Source organism: Ranitomeya imitator, chromosome 6 (genome assembly GCF_032444005.1).
Source record: "Ranitomeya imitator isolate aRanImi1 chromosome 6, aRanImi1.pri, whole genome shotgun sequence".
Lineage (NCBI taxonomy): Eukaryota > Metazoa > Chordata > Amphibia > Anura > Dendrobatidae > Ranitomeya > Ranitomeya imitator.
The window spans coordinates 480,914,973-480,927,567 of NC_091287.1; the positions used below are offsets into that span (position 1 = coordinate 480,914,973).

Here is a 12,595-nt window from a genome sequence, read left to right on the forward strand (position 1 = left end):
AATTAAACTACTTAAACATTTTTATAGGGAACTTAACCCTTATGTAAATCATATTAGCAGTAAATGTTATTTATTATTTAAGTGGCAGAAAAATATACTTTTATTTTATATGCAAATTAAGGCACTTCGATGCACCTTGACTTGACTTGGCGAAGGACTCTTTGTACTGTATCTTACACTCTTCAATTTGTATATTGAGCACTTTACCTGATGTTGATTGACACTGCTCACTCGCCATCAGGGCTACCACCAAGAATTTCAGGGCCCCATACTGGAATTTTTTTCTGACCCCTTGAGACGCCGCCCAGGCTCTACCCCCGTCTCCACCTCTCAAACCTTCCACAAAAAACTCCACTTCTGCACCATGTTCTCACCAATCACACATTAACAGTTCCTATCGAAAATCACGTCGCATACATATCCATCAGCTTTTTCTGCATAGAATGGCAGTGTACAGGTAATATACTGATTTCCCAGTGACATCTCTAGTCAAAGTCTTTCATCTTCGCTTTTTTCTTCATCCAGTAGACTGACATCACTTCTTCTAGCCAGTACTTGTCTCTGCATAAAATAACAGTTATCTAGAATGCCGCTTCCAGAGCACATTCCCCACTTTTTCCCCAACTTCTACAATACGCAGCTGAATACAGATGGGTACACACCATTAATACATAACTAGCTAACTAGTTATTATGCAACCCACCATTCCAAATATAAATTGTAATCCACCCCTGTGCCCCTCACTAACTATAATTAGCCACTTTCCCACCCAATAAATATATGAATTAATTAGCATCTGTACACTTTACCCCAATTCAATACCAGCCACACTTCTGCATCCTCAATGCCCCCACTCTGTACCTCCCGCTCGCCCGATTCATTAAATTTACATGCCTCCCTCTGCCCTATTTCATTATGCCATGTCCTCTCTCTCTCTCTCTCCTCCCACACTTCATCATTTGGTGTCCCCCATCTTCAAGAAAACATAATTTGCTCCCCCAACACTCAGTTCATCATTTATTCTCCCCACCCCCAATTCATCATCAATTGTTGTCCCCCACCCTCAGTTCATCATTATTCACTGTCCCCCATCCCCCAGTTTTAATAAATCATCATTTCCTCTCCCCTCTCACCCTCAATTCATCATTTGCTCTCACCTTTAAATTATCATCATTCACTGTCCCCCATCCTCCACCCTCAATTCATCATTATTTGCTACCTCTCATGCCCCACCCAATCTATCATTATTTGCTGTCCCCAGTCCCTCATCCCAATCATTATTTGCTGTCCCTAGTCCCCCACCCAATCCATTATCATTTACTGTCCCCGCCCCCACCCCAATCCATCATTATTTGCTGTCCTCCACCCCCAAACCATCGTTATTTGCTGTCCCCTGTCACCCACCCTCAATCCATCATTATTTGCTGCCTCACTCCCATTTAATTAATTTTAATTTAAAAAAAGTTTTACATATTTACCTCTCATACAACCGTTCCATGTCCGTCCACTTCCTGTGTCCTCCTGGGAGTGGTGCGCATACATGTTGGTGTGTACACGATCTCGTCATTGCATATGTGCTGTCCCCAGCGCGTCACAAGAGGCAGGGGTACTACCTTGGACCTGCATGGCTGTTTCAGGGTGCTCAGAGAAGCCTCCCTACGCCGCTGGTGGCGGTGTGATGGTGCTAAATATATTTTTATACCCTTGGGCCTGGTGAGCAGAAGCACTAGAGGAGGGGCCCTGTTGTGAATTCTGTTGTCAAGCTCCCTCCTGTGGTCATGAATGGTACTTCGGCTGCGGCTTCTGAGTTTCCTTCCACAGGTGACGAGGTTAATTCGTTAGCTGGCTGCTCTATTTAACTCCACTTAGATCATTGCTCCATGCCACCTGTCAATGTTCCAGTATTGGTCTAGTTCACTCTTGGATCGTTCTTGTAACCTGTCTTCCCAGCAGAAGCTAAGTTCCTACTTGTTTTTCTTTGTTTGCTATTTTTCTGTCCAGCTTGCTATTTTGATTTTTGTCTTGCTTGCTGGAAGCTCTGGGATGCAGAGGGAGCGCCTCTGCACCGTGAGTCGGTGCGGAGGGTCTTTGCGCCCTCTGCGTGGTCTTTTTGTAGCTTTTTGTGCTGACCGCAAAGTTACCTTTCCTATCCTCAGTCTGTTCTGTAAGTCGGGCCTCACTTTGCTAACTCTATTTCATCTCTGTGTTTGTATTTTCATCTTTACTCACAGTCATTATATGTGGGGGGCTGCCTTTTCCTTTGGGGAATTTCTCTGAGGCATGGTAGGCTTTATTTTTCTATCTTCAGGGCTAGCTAGTTCCTTAGGCTGTGCCGAGTTGCATAGGGAGCGTTAGGAGCAATCCACGGCTATTTCTAGTGTGTGTGATAGGATTAGGGATTGCGGTCAGCAGAGTTCCCACGTCTCAGAGCTCGTCCTATATTATTTGTAACTATCAGGTCTTTCCATGTACTCTTAACCACCAGGTCCATTATTGTCCTTACCACCAGGTCATAACAGGGCCCAAACCCATCCACACAGCAAACATTGGAGCGATCCGACAGGTCTCAAACTGCAGAAGATGACCGGAGCGACGTTGAGAACAGACAATGGCAGCGGCTGATGAGTATAAGATTAGGTCAGGGAACTTAGATTAGTGACATTAATCTAGCGGTAAAGACAGGTGGAGTGGTCGGGGAATCCTAGACAGGGATGAAAAGACCCTGTGCTTCCAAATCTAATTAGCAGAAAATTCCAAATGATGATTTAAGAAGAACAGCAAAGTAGATTTATTGGACATTACCACATTAAAATATATACTACTGGTATGATTTTTATAGAAATTCAGTCCCTATATAAGTTAAGTAGTTTATTTTGCATTTAGGAGGTGACAGACTCCCTTTAATTGAACATTAAAGAGGTTTTCCCTTCAGGGCCATTTATGGCATATCAATGGGACCCACATCTGTCAGACATTATTGTCTTTCATATCCAATTGATATGGAGTGTCATAAATGTCCCAAATAGGCACATCCACCTTAAAGCCTATGTATACATACATTCTTTGGCACCATGATCTACAGTTGTGATAGCATATCCATAGGATTGCATGTGACTGTACTATACTTTGGTATGCCCCCAATTTGATATTAATAAAAAGTAACCGGGTTGGAAGAGTTTCTGCGCTCTCTGACATGAGTTATAGTAGATAAAATTGTAAGATTATTGTTGACATGTTTCAGAGTCAACAAAATGTGTATGGTCGTCCTGAGGATGCTATAAATAAGTAAATGTAAAAAAAAAATGATGAGGAGTTCCCCTGTATTTTTTGATAACCTGCCTGCAACCCTCATCTGACTTATTCAGCAAGGCTGGTTCAAGAATAACGGGGTCCTTATTTAAGTAAATAATTTAAAAAAATCGGCGTGAGGGCCCCTCCATTTTTAACAATCAGCCAAGCTAAAGCAGACAGCTAATGGTTAGTATTTCCATACTGGTAAGGGGCCATGAATGCTGCCTCCCCAAGCCTAAAAATAGCAGCTCACAGCCTCCCGATAAAAATGCATCTAATAGATTCTGGTGCTTTGCCCAGCTCTTCCAACTTGCCCTGTGGTGGCAAGTGGGGTTCATATTTGTGGGGTTGATGTCACCTTTGTATTGCCTGGTGACATGAAGCCCATGGTTTAGCAATGGAGAGGCATCTATAAAACACCTATCCATTACAAATCCTATAGTTATACTGTTAATAAACACACAGCCAAAATAATTATATTGCACAATTGATGAGTCAATTGATGTCTCTTTTCCTTGTGTCTGATCCTAATTTTATTTGCTGTGGAAGCTTTTTTTTCTCCCCTGAAGGTGTTGTCTATGAGTTTGGTTTTGACACCCATTGAAATCAATGGGATTCAGGCAGAGGCGTATCCAGGGGGGGGGGCAGTCAGGGCATGTGCCCTGGGCGCAGCCAACAGGGGGGCGCCAGCGGGCCACCTGATGATGCAGCGGTCCAAGGAGGCTCCTCATCGGCAGCATTCTGCCGCCCCCACAGTATGAGATAATCCTGTTCTCTGAGCCGGCTGTCAAATTGACAGCCGGCTCAGAGAAAGTGCTGCGCATCGTCGTCGAATCCCAAGGTGTACAGCGATGCCGCGGCTGTGCTGATGCTGTCGCTAGTACCCTCGGCTTGCCTGTTGTGAATCTGTGATCCCTTCAGCCCTGATGACCGCTGATGCGCCGCTGACCGCCGCTGGCACTTCCGCATCAGTAAAGCGCCAGCAGCGGTGACGTCACTCTTCCCAGACACAGCAGGGCAAGCGAAGCACAGGCTGCTGCTTTGCGTTGTTGTTGGACGGTGGTAAGAGTGCTCCAGCTCCAGACCGTGGGGACTGGCCGGGTGATAGAGCTGAAGACACCTACTGAACTTAGCATCAGATAATATTTGATATTGAAGGGGGCTGGTTGGGTTGGTGGGTACATTGACTATATGGAGCTGGCAGCCAGGATAGGGAGGGAGCAGGGGCCAGGGGCAACGGTCGGTAGTAAATTGTGTGTGTATATATAGAGGTGAGAGGTGCTGTGTGTGTGTTGTGCGTGTGTGTATATAGGTGAGAGGTGCTGTGTATGTGTTGTGCGTGTGTGTATATAGGTGAGAGGTGTTGTGCGTGTGTATATAGGTGAGAGGTGCTGTGTGTGTTGTGCGTGTGTGTATATAAGTGAGAGGTGCTGTGTGTGTGTGTTGTGTGTGTGTGCATGTGTAACGCTGAGGGTGAATGTGCAGAGACGTAAATGGTTTTGTGTGTGTATGGGGAGGAGAGGTGAGGGCGATGATGGGGCTGATGGGGAGAGGGCAATAATTGGGATGGAGGGGGAGGAGGAAATGATGGATGTGGTGGAATGGGCAATGATGGCGGTGGCAATGATGGAGGTGGAATGGGCAATGATGGGGGTGGGGGAAGGAAATTATGGAAGTGGGTGAATGGGCAATGATGGGGGTGGGGGAGGCAATGATGGAGGTGGAAATTGGAATGGGCAAAGATAGTGGTGGGGGGAGAATGCAATGATGACGGGGAGGAGGAAATCATGGAGGTGGTGGAAAGGGCAATAATGAGGGGGGAAGAAATGATGGAGGTGGTAGAATGAACAAGGATGGTGGTGGTGGAAAGCACACTGTTGATATTGGAGGGGAAGAAAATGATGGAGGTGGTGGAATGGGCAAGTATGGTGATAGCGGCGGAAAGGACAATGATGACCATGGTGGTGGAAGGGGCAATGATGGGGATGGTGGGGGAAGAGAAAATGATGGATATGGTGAAAAAGGCAAAGGAGGAAATGATGGAGGTGGTGGAATGGGCAATGATGGGAGTGCTGGGGAAGGAGGAAATGATGGAGGTTGTGGAATGGGAAATTATGGGGTGGTGGGGGAGAAAGCAATGATAGTGGTGGTGGAGAAGGCAAAGATGGAGGTGTGAAGAGAGCAATGATGGGGTGGGGTAGAGGAAAATAATGGGCATATATGAGGAAACAGTACAGGAGAATGGGGGCATGTATGAGGAAATAGTACGGGGGAATTGGGGGCATGTATGAGGAAACAGTACTGGGGAATAGGGGCATGTATGAGGAAACAGTACTGGGGAATGGCGGCATATCTGAGGAAACAGTATGGGGCATGGGTGCAGACAGTATGAGGAGCAAACGGGGGAATGTATGTGGACACACTATGAGTAGTGATGTGAAAAATGTACGTGGACAGAGTACGGGGAGTGAGGGTGATGGGATGTGTGCAGACACAGTATGGGGAGTCAGGTGAGCAGGCAGTATAGAAAGTGAGGGGGTAAATATATGAGGAGACAGTATGGTGAACAGGGGGATGTGAGAGGAGACAGTATGGGCGGAGAAAAGTGAGCGGGTACAGAATAGAAACTGAATAGTGGGGGGTGTAGCATGGGGGGACAGTGTAAGGGCACAACCAGGAGGGGACAGTATACCAAGGAGGGGTAGAGTGATGAGAGTACAGTATAAATACTGAGCCCTATAGGGGGGGCACAGTATGAGAGGACAGTGTGAAGAGGGGACCGGTATGGAAAGGAGAGGTCAGTGTGAAGAGAATGACTCCAGAAACGACGTCATCTATAAAGTACCTGGATGTAAATGTTATTTGTGATACTAACTAACTATCATGTTTTTATTTATGTTAGGAGCATTAAAGGGGATGTCCATGTTTGTAATGAGTCTGCAGTCATTCTTTGTGACTGCAGTCTTCTGACTTCTCACAATGCTTACTGCATGCTGTCAGGATTCTCGTGCTGGCAATTTACATACATGCGGTCACGTGCTGACTAGACATGTGTGGCCTCACTCAATGAAAATGAACTGAGCGAAGCCATGCTCGTCTAGTCGGAATGTGGTCGGAAGTATACAAATCACATACTTGTGTTGACATGACTGTCCACCGGCAAGGGAGAATCCTAAAAGTGTGCAGTGCATTCGTTGTGAGAATTCAGAAGCTGCGATGTCAGGATTCAGCTCTGCAGGTTCCAGTAGTCGTCACATGGACAATTCACTTATATGCGACTTTCACACTTGTGGTCCTGTCACAAGGAGCTTCTCTTCTGCTTCTCTCAGTTTTTCACTGAATATTGACTAAGTGTGCAAATCGCATATGTCCTGGGGGGGGGGGGAGGGGAGGGGCAAAATGAATTCTTGCCCCGAGTGCCAGAAACCCTAGATACGCCTCTGGATTCAGGGATGTTCTTCAAACATCAGGATGTTCGCCTATCCGAACCAAACTGAACCTTAAAAGGTTCGCTCATCTCTAAACTTCAGCATTCTAAATTCATGTCATATGTAGTTATAGTGTGCTGTGATTAGAAGTCTCTCTTCAAATACCACTTCAATGCTCCAGATATATATCTTGGCAGAAAGTGCAATGTGTACGTCTGTATGGACAGAATATCATTAATGGGCTCTAATTGTAAAAAAAAACAGTTCTATGGATTTGTCAAAACTAGATTGATATGTATGTAAAATGTGTGCTCTAAAAGCTTTTTCTCTGTAAAAATATCCTATTTACAGTATTTATCATATTATGCTGTTTATACTAAAGTAATATTTAGCATTGTATTTTCATTCTCGTAGACTATTTTATGTTGGAGCACGTGAAGGCCACCTGCCAGCAAGTTTGAGTCTGATTCACCTGCAAAATTTGACTCCTGTTCCTGCTCTTCTTTTTAATGTAAGATACAATGTTTTATCAAAAACATACTAGTGTATTAGTGAACTATTCACACCCACAAGAATACATTAAATAAAGCCATTACAACAACCAATAAGACTTACATCCACTCAGAGAACTGGCACCACTCCACATCCGCCATTTTGGAGGGGCTCACTTATATCCTTACGCTTGCCCATGTTGGGCCTTTTATTTGCTTATTTCTAAGCAGTAAGATGTGTGCAAACACTGAATGTATGAAATTTGGGCTGCATTACTGCTATGTAGAATAAACCTATAAAACATGAAGGTATTTAGCGGATAAATTGGTTAGTTCATGAGGTCCCATCATCCAAAAAAAAGCATTCCTTTCTCTGATGGAACCCAAACCTTTTCAAACATGTCTCTTCTGGGCTAAAAGTCTACAAATGTAAAGGGGTTGTCCAGTATAAGTTGCTAAGGCTAGTTTCCCACTAGCGTTTACCTGATCTGCGGCGGGCTGCGGACTTCCTCCATGAAGCCCCGCCCTCGGCCGCACCTCCACCGCTAGCTCCGCCTATTTCTGCATGCGGCCCGCATGCGGCCTGCGTACCTATCTTTAACATTAGGTACGCAGGTCGTGCAGCTGTATGCGGATGCTGCCTCATGCGTTGTTTTGAAGATGCGGAAAAAAAATGCTACAGGCTGCGTCCTACACTGGTCGCCGCATCGTCAAAACGCGTTGTTAAATATAGGTACGCAGACCGCATGCGGGCCGCATGCAGAAGTAAGTGGAGCTAGCGGCGGAGGTGCGGCCGAGGGCGGGGCTTCACGGAGGAAGTCCGCAGCCCGCCGCAGATCAGGTAAACGCTAATGTGATACCGGCCTTAGTCTGCAGTCACTTTGTGTGATGGCAGATTTCTGAATCCCCCAAGCTCACTCACTAGGTGCTGTGAGGATTCTCCAGCTTTTGAGCTGGGATCTGGGGTATGTATGCGTTATGCACATGTGGAAAAAAGGGAATCCAGCTCCAAGAGATAAAAACACTTAACTTTAATAGTATTCATTTAAAATAGAAATAGGCTATAAGACATACAAAACCGGATATACAGGAAGGAGAGAGCCTGTGTAAATTGTACGCGTTTCGAAAACACAAGTGCTCTTAGTCTCAGTTATGTATGCTCCCGGGCAGAGCCCGTCTAGTGGGCACAGCCTCGCTCTATACACTTGTAATGAGCGAGGCCGCGCCTTGTCTAGCAAGATGACCATGAAGTGAGCACGGCAGTCTAGCAGAAGCAGCCTTGCTCCATACACGTGTACCCACTAGATGGGCTCTGCACTGGAGTCTGCATAATACATACATACTCGCTTTACATATGTGACGCCCGAGAGACCGGGGTACCCAGCACCGGACCAATGGGGTCTGTCTCTTGAGGGGGATGTTCAGGGTGGCTTGACCCGGTGCTGTGGCCTCAGGCAATGCACAGTGTAAAGGGTATCGTGAGAGAACAGGCACTTACTTGATCAGCAGCAGGTTCTCCCAGCGGTGATGATCCCAATCCTGGATAGATGGCTATTGTCCAAATGAAAGACTGAGGCACTGAAACGTTTAACCAGTTTACTTTAACAAAAAAGGATTTACAACCAGTCCTGTCACCGGAGTCTGTATGGGAACTCTGAGTTACTTTGACCCTGCCGGGGTCTTCGCCTCTTATTGTACGCAGTTTCTGTGTGGCCCTGCTGCTGTATGTGAACTGGCTGCCGGCCCAATCTGTCCCCTCCGGGTCCTGGTTCGACGGGCAACCCGAGTCCTTTTATCGGCTTACCCCCTCCGGGAGTACCGCTGAACTCTGTGTCTGTTGCTGCGTCCGACCCTAGTGAAGCTGATATCACCTCACGTTTTTCCGGTTGCTGTATTATATGTAATGAATACAGCCACGGATCCGGTATCCGTCTTTGCGCCTGTTCTGGGTAGTGATTAATGCTACCCGGTTCTCACAATGTCCTTTTTCTCTATCCCTCTTCTCCTCAGGCCGGTGATTTGGGCCTGGAAACCGTCATAGGGCTGTTAGAAATTCAGCTGTATGACCCCTCACTTTCAGCTCCTTAGCCCAACTGCCCAACTGCCAGTTCTTCTCTCAGACCAGAATGGATCAAGGGGAGTCTCTGGAGCTCCCCCTTCTGGCCGGAGGAGGTAGTGCAGTCTTGCTATTTTAGTATTTGTATTCAGTGTCAGTAACTATATTTGTGGCAAATACCTCTAGGGGTGCCACATTCCCCCTTAGTTAAGAACAGTACTCCGGGACTGTGGGACGATAACATTTTGAAATAACAATTAATATGTACAGAGTTTTAAAAATGAAAAGTTACAAAAACCACTCAAGGAAACAAAAATAGAGTTCTGTAAAAAGTCACTTCAAATAGCGTCCATTAATACAGTTCTACCCTTGAAGGTACTAGGAAAGGCACTGCACTTTGTGTCCAAGAATTTAGTTCCAATTTTCCAACGGAGTTATCAATATAACGTCTAAAGAAAGTTCAAAAAGAGCAAAAAGCAAAGTTCAAAAAGCAGTCTTTCCGGAGCTTTGATTTAGTGCCTCCGGGCTGATAAAAAGTTCAAGAATATGCAAGAAGTTCATACAGACAAGTCTCTGTAGGTACTGGGCTTAAACGTTGCAGAATGATAACAATGACTATAGTTTTATAGTTGTTAATCTGCATACCTGGCCGGTAATTGACCCTGGGTACTACGCTGTGATCTACGTAACAGCGGTATCTCTCCATGTGGTGTACTACTGTCTACTGCGGATGTAGTATCTGCCCGCTCTGCTAAAGATAATTCCACGACTATGGAGTTGGCAAGTCCACCGTGAATGGGATCACTCTGATCAGGAATCTGTTCTTCCTGGCCTGGAATCTCCTGTAGTACGGGGTCAGCCTCTTCCTGTCTTGGGACTTCTGGTATTGGGTTCGGTGTTGGGTAAAAGGCCACCATGGGAACCACTACTGCACCATGGTATGTTAGTAGGGTTTTGGGAAAGTCTCCTATACAGGTGTGATACATTTCCTCTTCTTTTTCCTTTACTGGTTGGACCTGCATGGGTTGAATAACTTCTGGTTCTGGCTGGACAACTTCTGTCTCTTTCAATGCTTCCGGACATAATTTAAGATTGTCTCTTGACACTAGTACAGATGATAAGCCCCCGTTTTTGCTAATGAGACACATTTTAGGATTATCCATTCTTGTTGGTAAAACTGTGTAGGGTACGGCTTCCCACTGATTGTCTAGTTTATTGGTTCGACGATTTCTCTTGAGCACTTGGTCACCCAGTCTTAATGGGGTCGCTAGAGCATTCTGGTTGAAAGTTCGCTCTTGTCCTTCTCTAGTTTGCTGAAGGCTTCTTTCCACACTCTCTTGCACTTGGCGATACTGCTTTTGCCGTATGATATCCCAATTGGCGTCTTGGACTTCTGCGTCTGGTTTCAGAATTCCCATTTCTAGATCGATTGGTAATTGGCCGGGTCTTGCACGCATAAGGTAAGCTGGGGTGCAATTGGTGGAAATCACCGGGACATGATTATACAGATCCACCAAGTCAGGCAATTTCTCTGGCCATTGATTCCTTTCTGCCTCAGGTAAAGTCTTTAGTAGTTCTATTACAATATGGTTCATCTTCTCGCATAAGCCGTTTGTTTGTGGATGATAGGCCGCCGTCCGGATCTTTTTGCAACCATACATATTACAGAATTCTCTGAAGATCTCTGATTCAAAGGCTGTACCTTGGTCGGTGAGAACCTGTTCCGGATATCCATGGGGTCTACAAAAGTACGTTTGGAATGCTTTGGCTGCTGTTTTTGCTGTCAGATCTTTTATGGGTACTACTACCAAGAAGCGTGAATAATGGTCCACGATGGTCAAGGCATAGACATAGCCGGACCGGCTTTGTGTCAACTTCACGTGGTCCATGGCTACAAGTTCAAGTGGTTGTTTGGTGATTATGGGCTGCAGTGGTGCTCTTTGGTTCTTTTGATCGTTTCTTCTGAGGTTGCACGGGCCACAATTTCTGCACCACTGTTCGATTGATTTTCTCATCCCGACCCAATAAAATCTTTCTCTTAGAAGTACTTCTAACTTTTTCCAACCGAAGTGACCAGCACCATTATGGTAAGCTTCGAGGACCATCTTGACATCTTGTTTAGGCACGATAATCTGCCAAACCAATTCATGTGTTTTCGGATTGGTGTACCTTCTACAGAGCTTCCCTTGATACAGGAACATTTTGCCTCTCTCTTTCCAGAGTTGATGCGTCTCTTCTGGGGCATCCTCATCGGGATATGCACTTTGCTCAGTTAACAGTTCCTTCACCAACTTCACAGCCGGATTGCTGTCTTGGGTGTCAGCCCATCTATGGTGTGCTAACGGATTAAAATTCACCTCTTGTTGTTTCTGATAGGTACTTGACTGATGATGTTTTGCCTTGGGATGATGGAAGGCTGGTAGTTCAATTTCTTCAAGCTCCCCCGTCTCTTCTTCTACATCTCTCAAGTGTGGCATCCGGGATAGGGCATCGGCATTTCCATTCTTGCGACCTGCTCGATACTTGATCTTGAAGTTGTAATTTGATAACCGGGCTATCAATCGCTGTTCTAACGCACCTAATTTGGCTGTGTCCAGGTGGGACAATGGATTGTTGTCAGTATAGACAATAAATTCTGCAGCAGCCAGATAGTGTTTGAAACGTTCAGTCACAGCCCAAACTACTGCCAGTAGTTCCAATTTGAAGGAGCTATAATTTTCTGGATTTCTTTCAGTAGGCCGGAGCTTTCTACTTGCAAAGGCGATGACTTTCTCCCGACCTTCTTGCTTTTGTGACAGCACCGCTCCTAGTCCCACATTACTGGCATCGGTGTAGAGGATGAAAGGTTGATGGTAATCTGGGTATGCCAGAACCTCTTCTCCGGTTAGTGCCTTCTTTAGTTGTTCAAAGGAGTCTTCCCTTTCATCGTTCCACTGAAAAGGAGGGTTTCGGTTTGAAGGTTTCTTCGTCTGCCCTACCAAGGCGTCTTGCAAGGGTGCTACCAATTTGGTAAATCCTTTTATAAATCTGCGATAGTAACCCACCAATCCCAGGAATTGCCTCACTTCTTTTGCGTTGGTAGGTCTTGGCCAATCCCTTATGGCGCTTATTTTCTCGGGATTCGATGCTACTCCCTCCGAACTCACGATGTGTCCCAGGTACTGTACCTTTGGCTTGAGAAGGTGACATTTGGATGGCTTGATTTTCATGCCATACCTGGATAAGGCTTCGAACACTTCTGCCAGGTCTATTAAGTGTTGTTCGTAAGTCTTTGAGTAGACGATCACATCATCTAGGTACAGGAGGACGGTCTCGAAATTCTTGTGTCC

The 12,595-nt window shown here is 45.8% G+C and overlaps 1 pseudogene; it reads left to right on the plus strand.

Annotated features, from left to right (window-relative positions):
- Window positions 1-12,595, plus strand: part of LOC138641482 (Y+L amino acid transporter 2-like) — a 68,616-nt pseudogene that overhangs the window by 12,048 nt on the left and 43,973 nt on the right.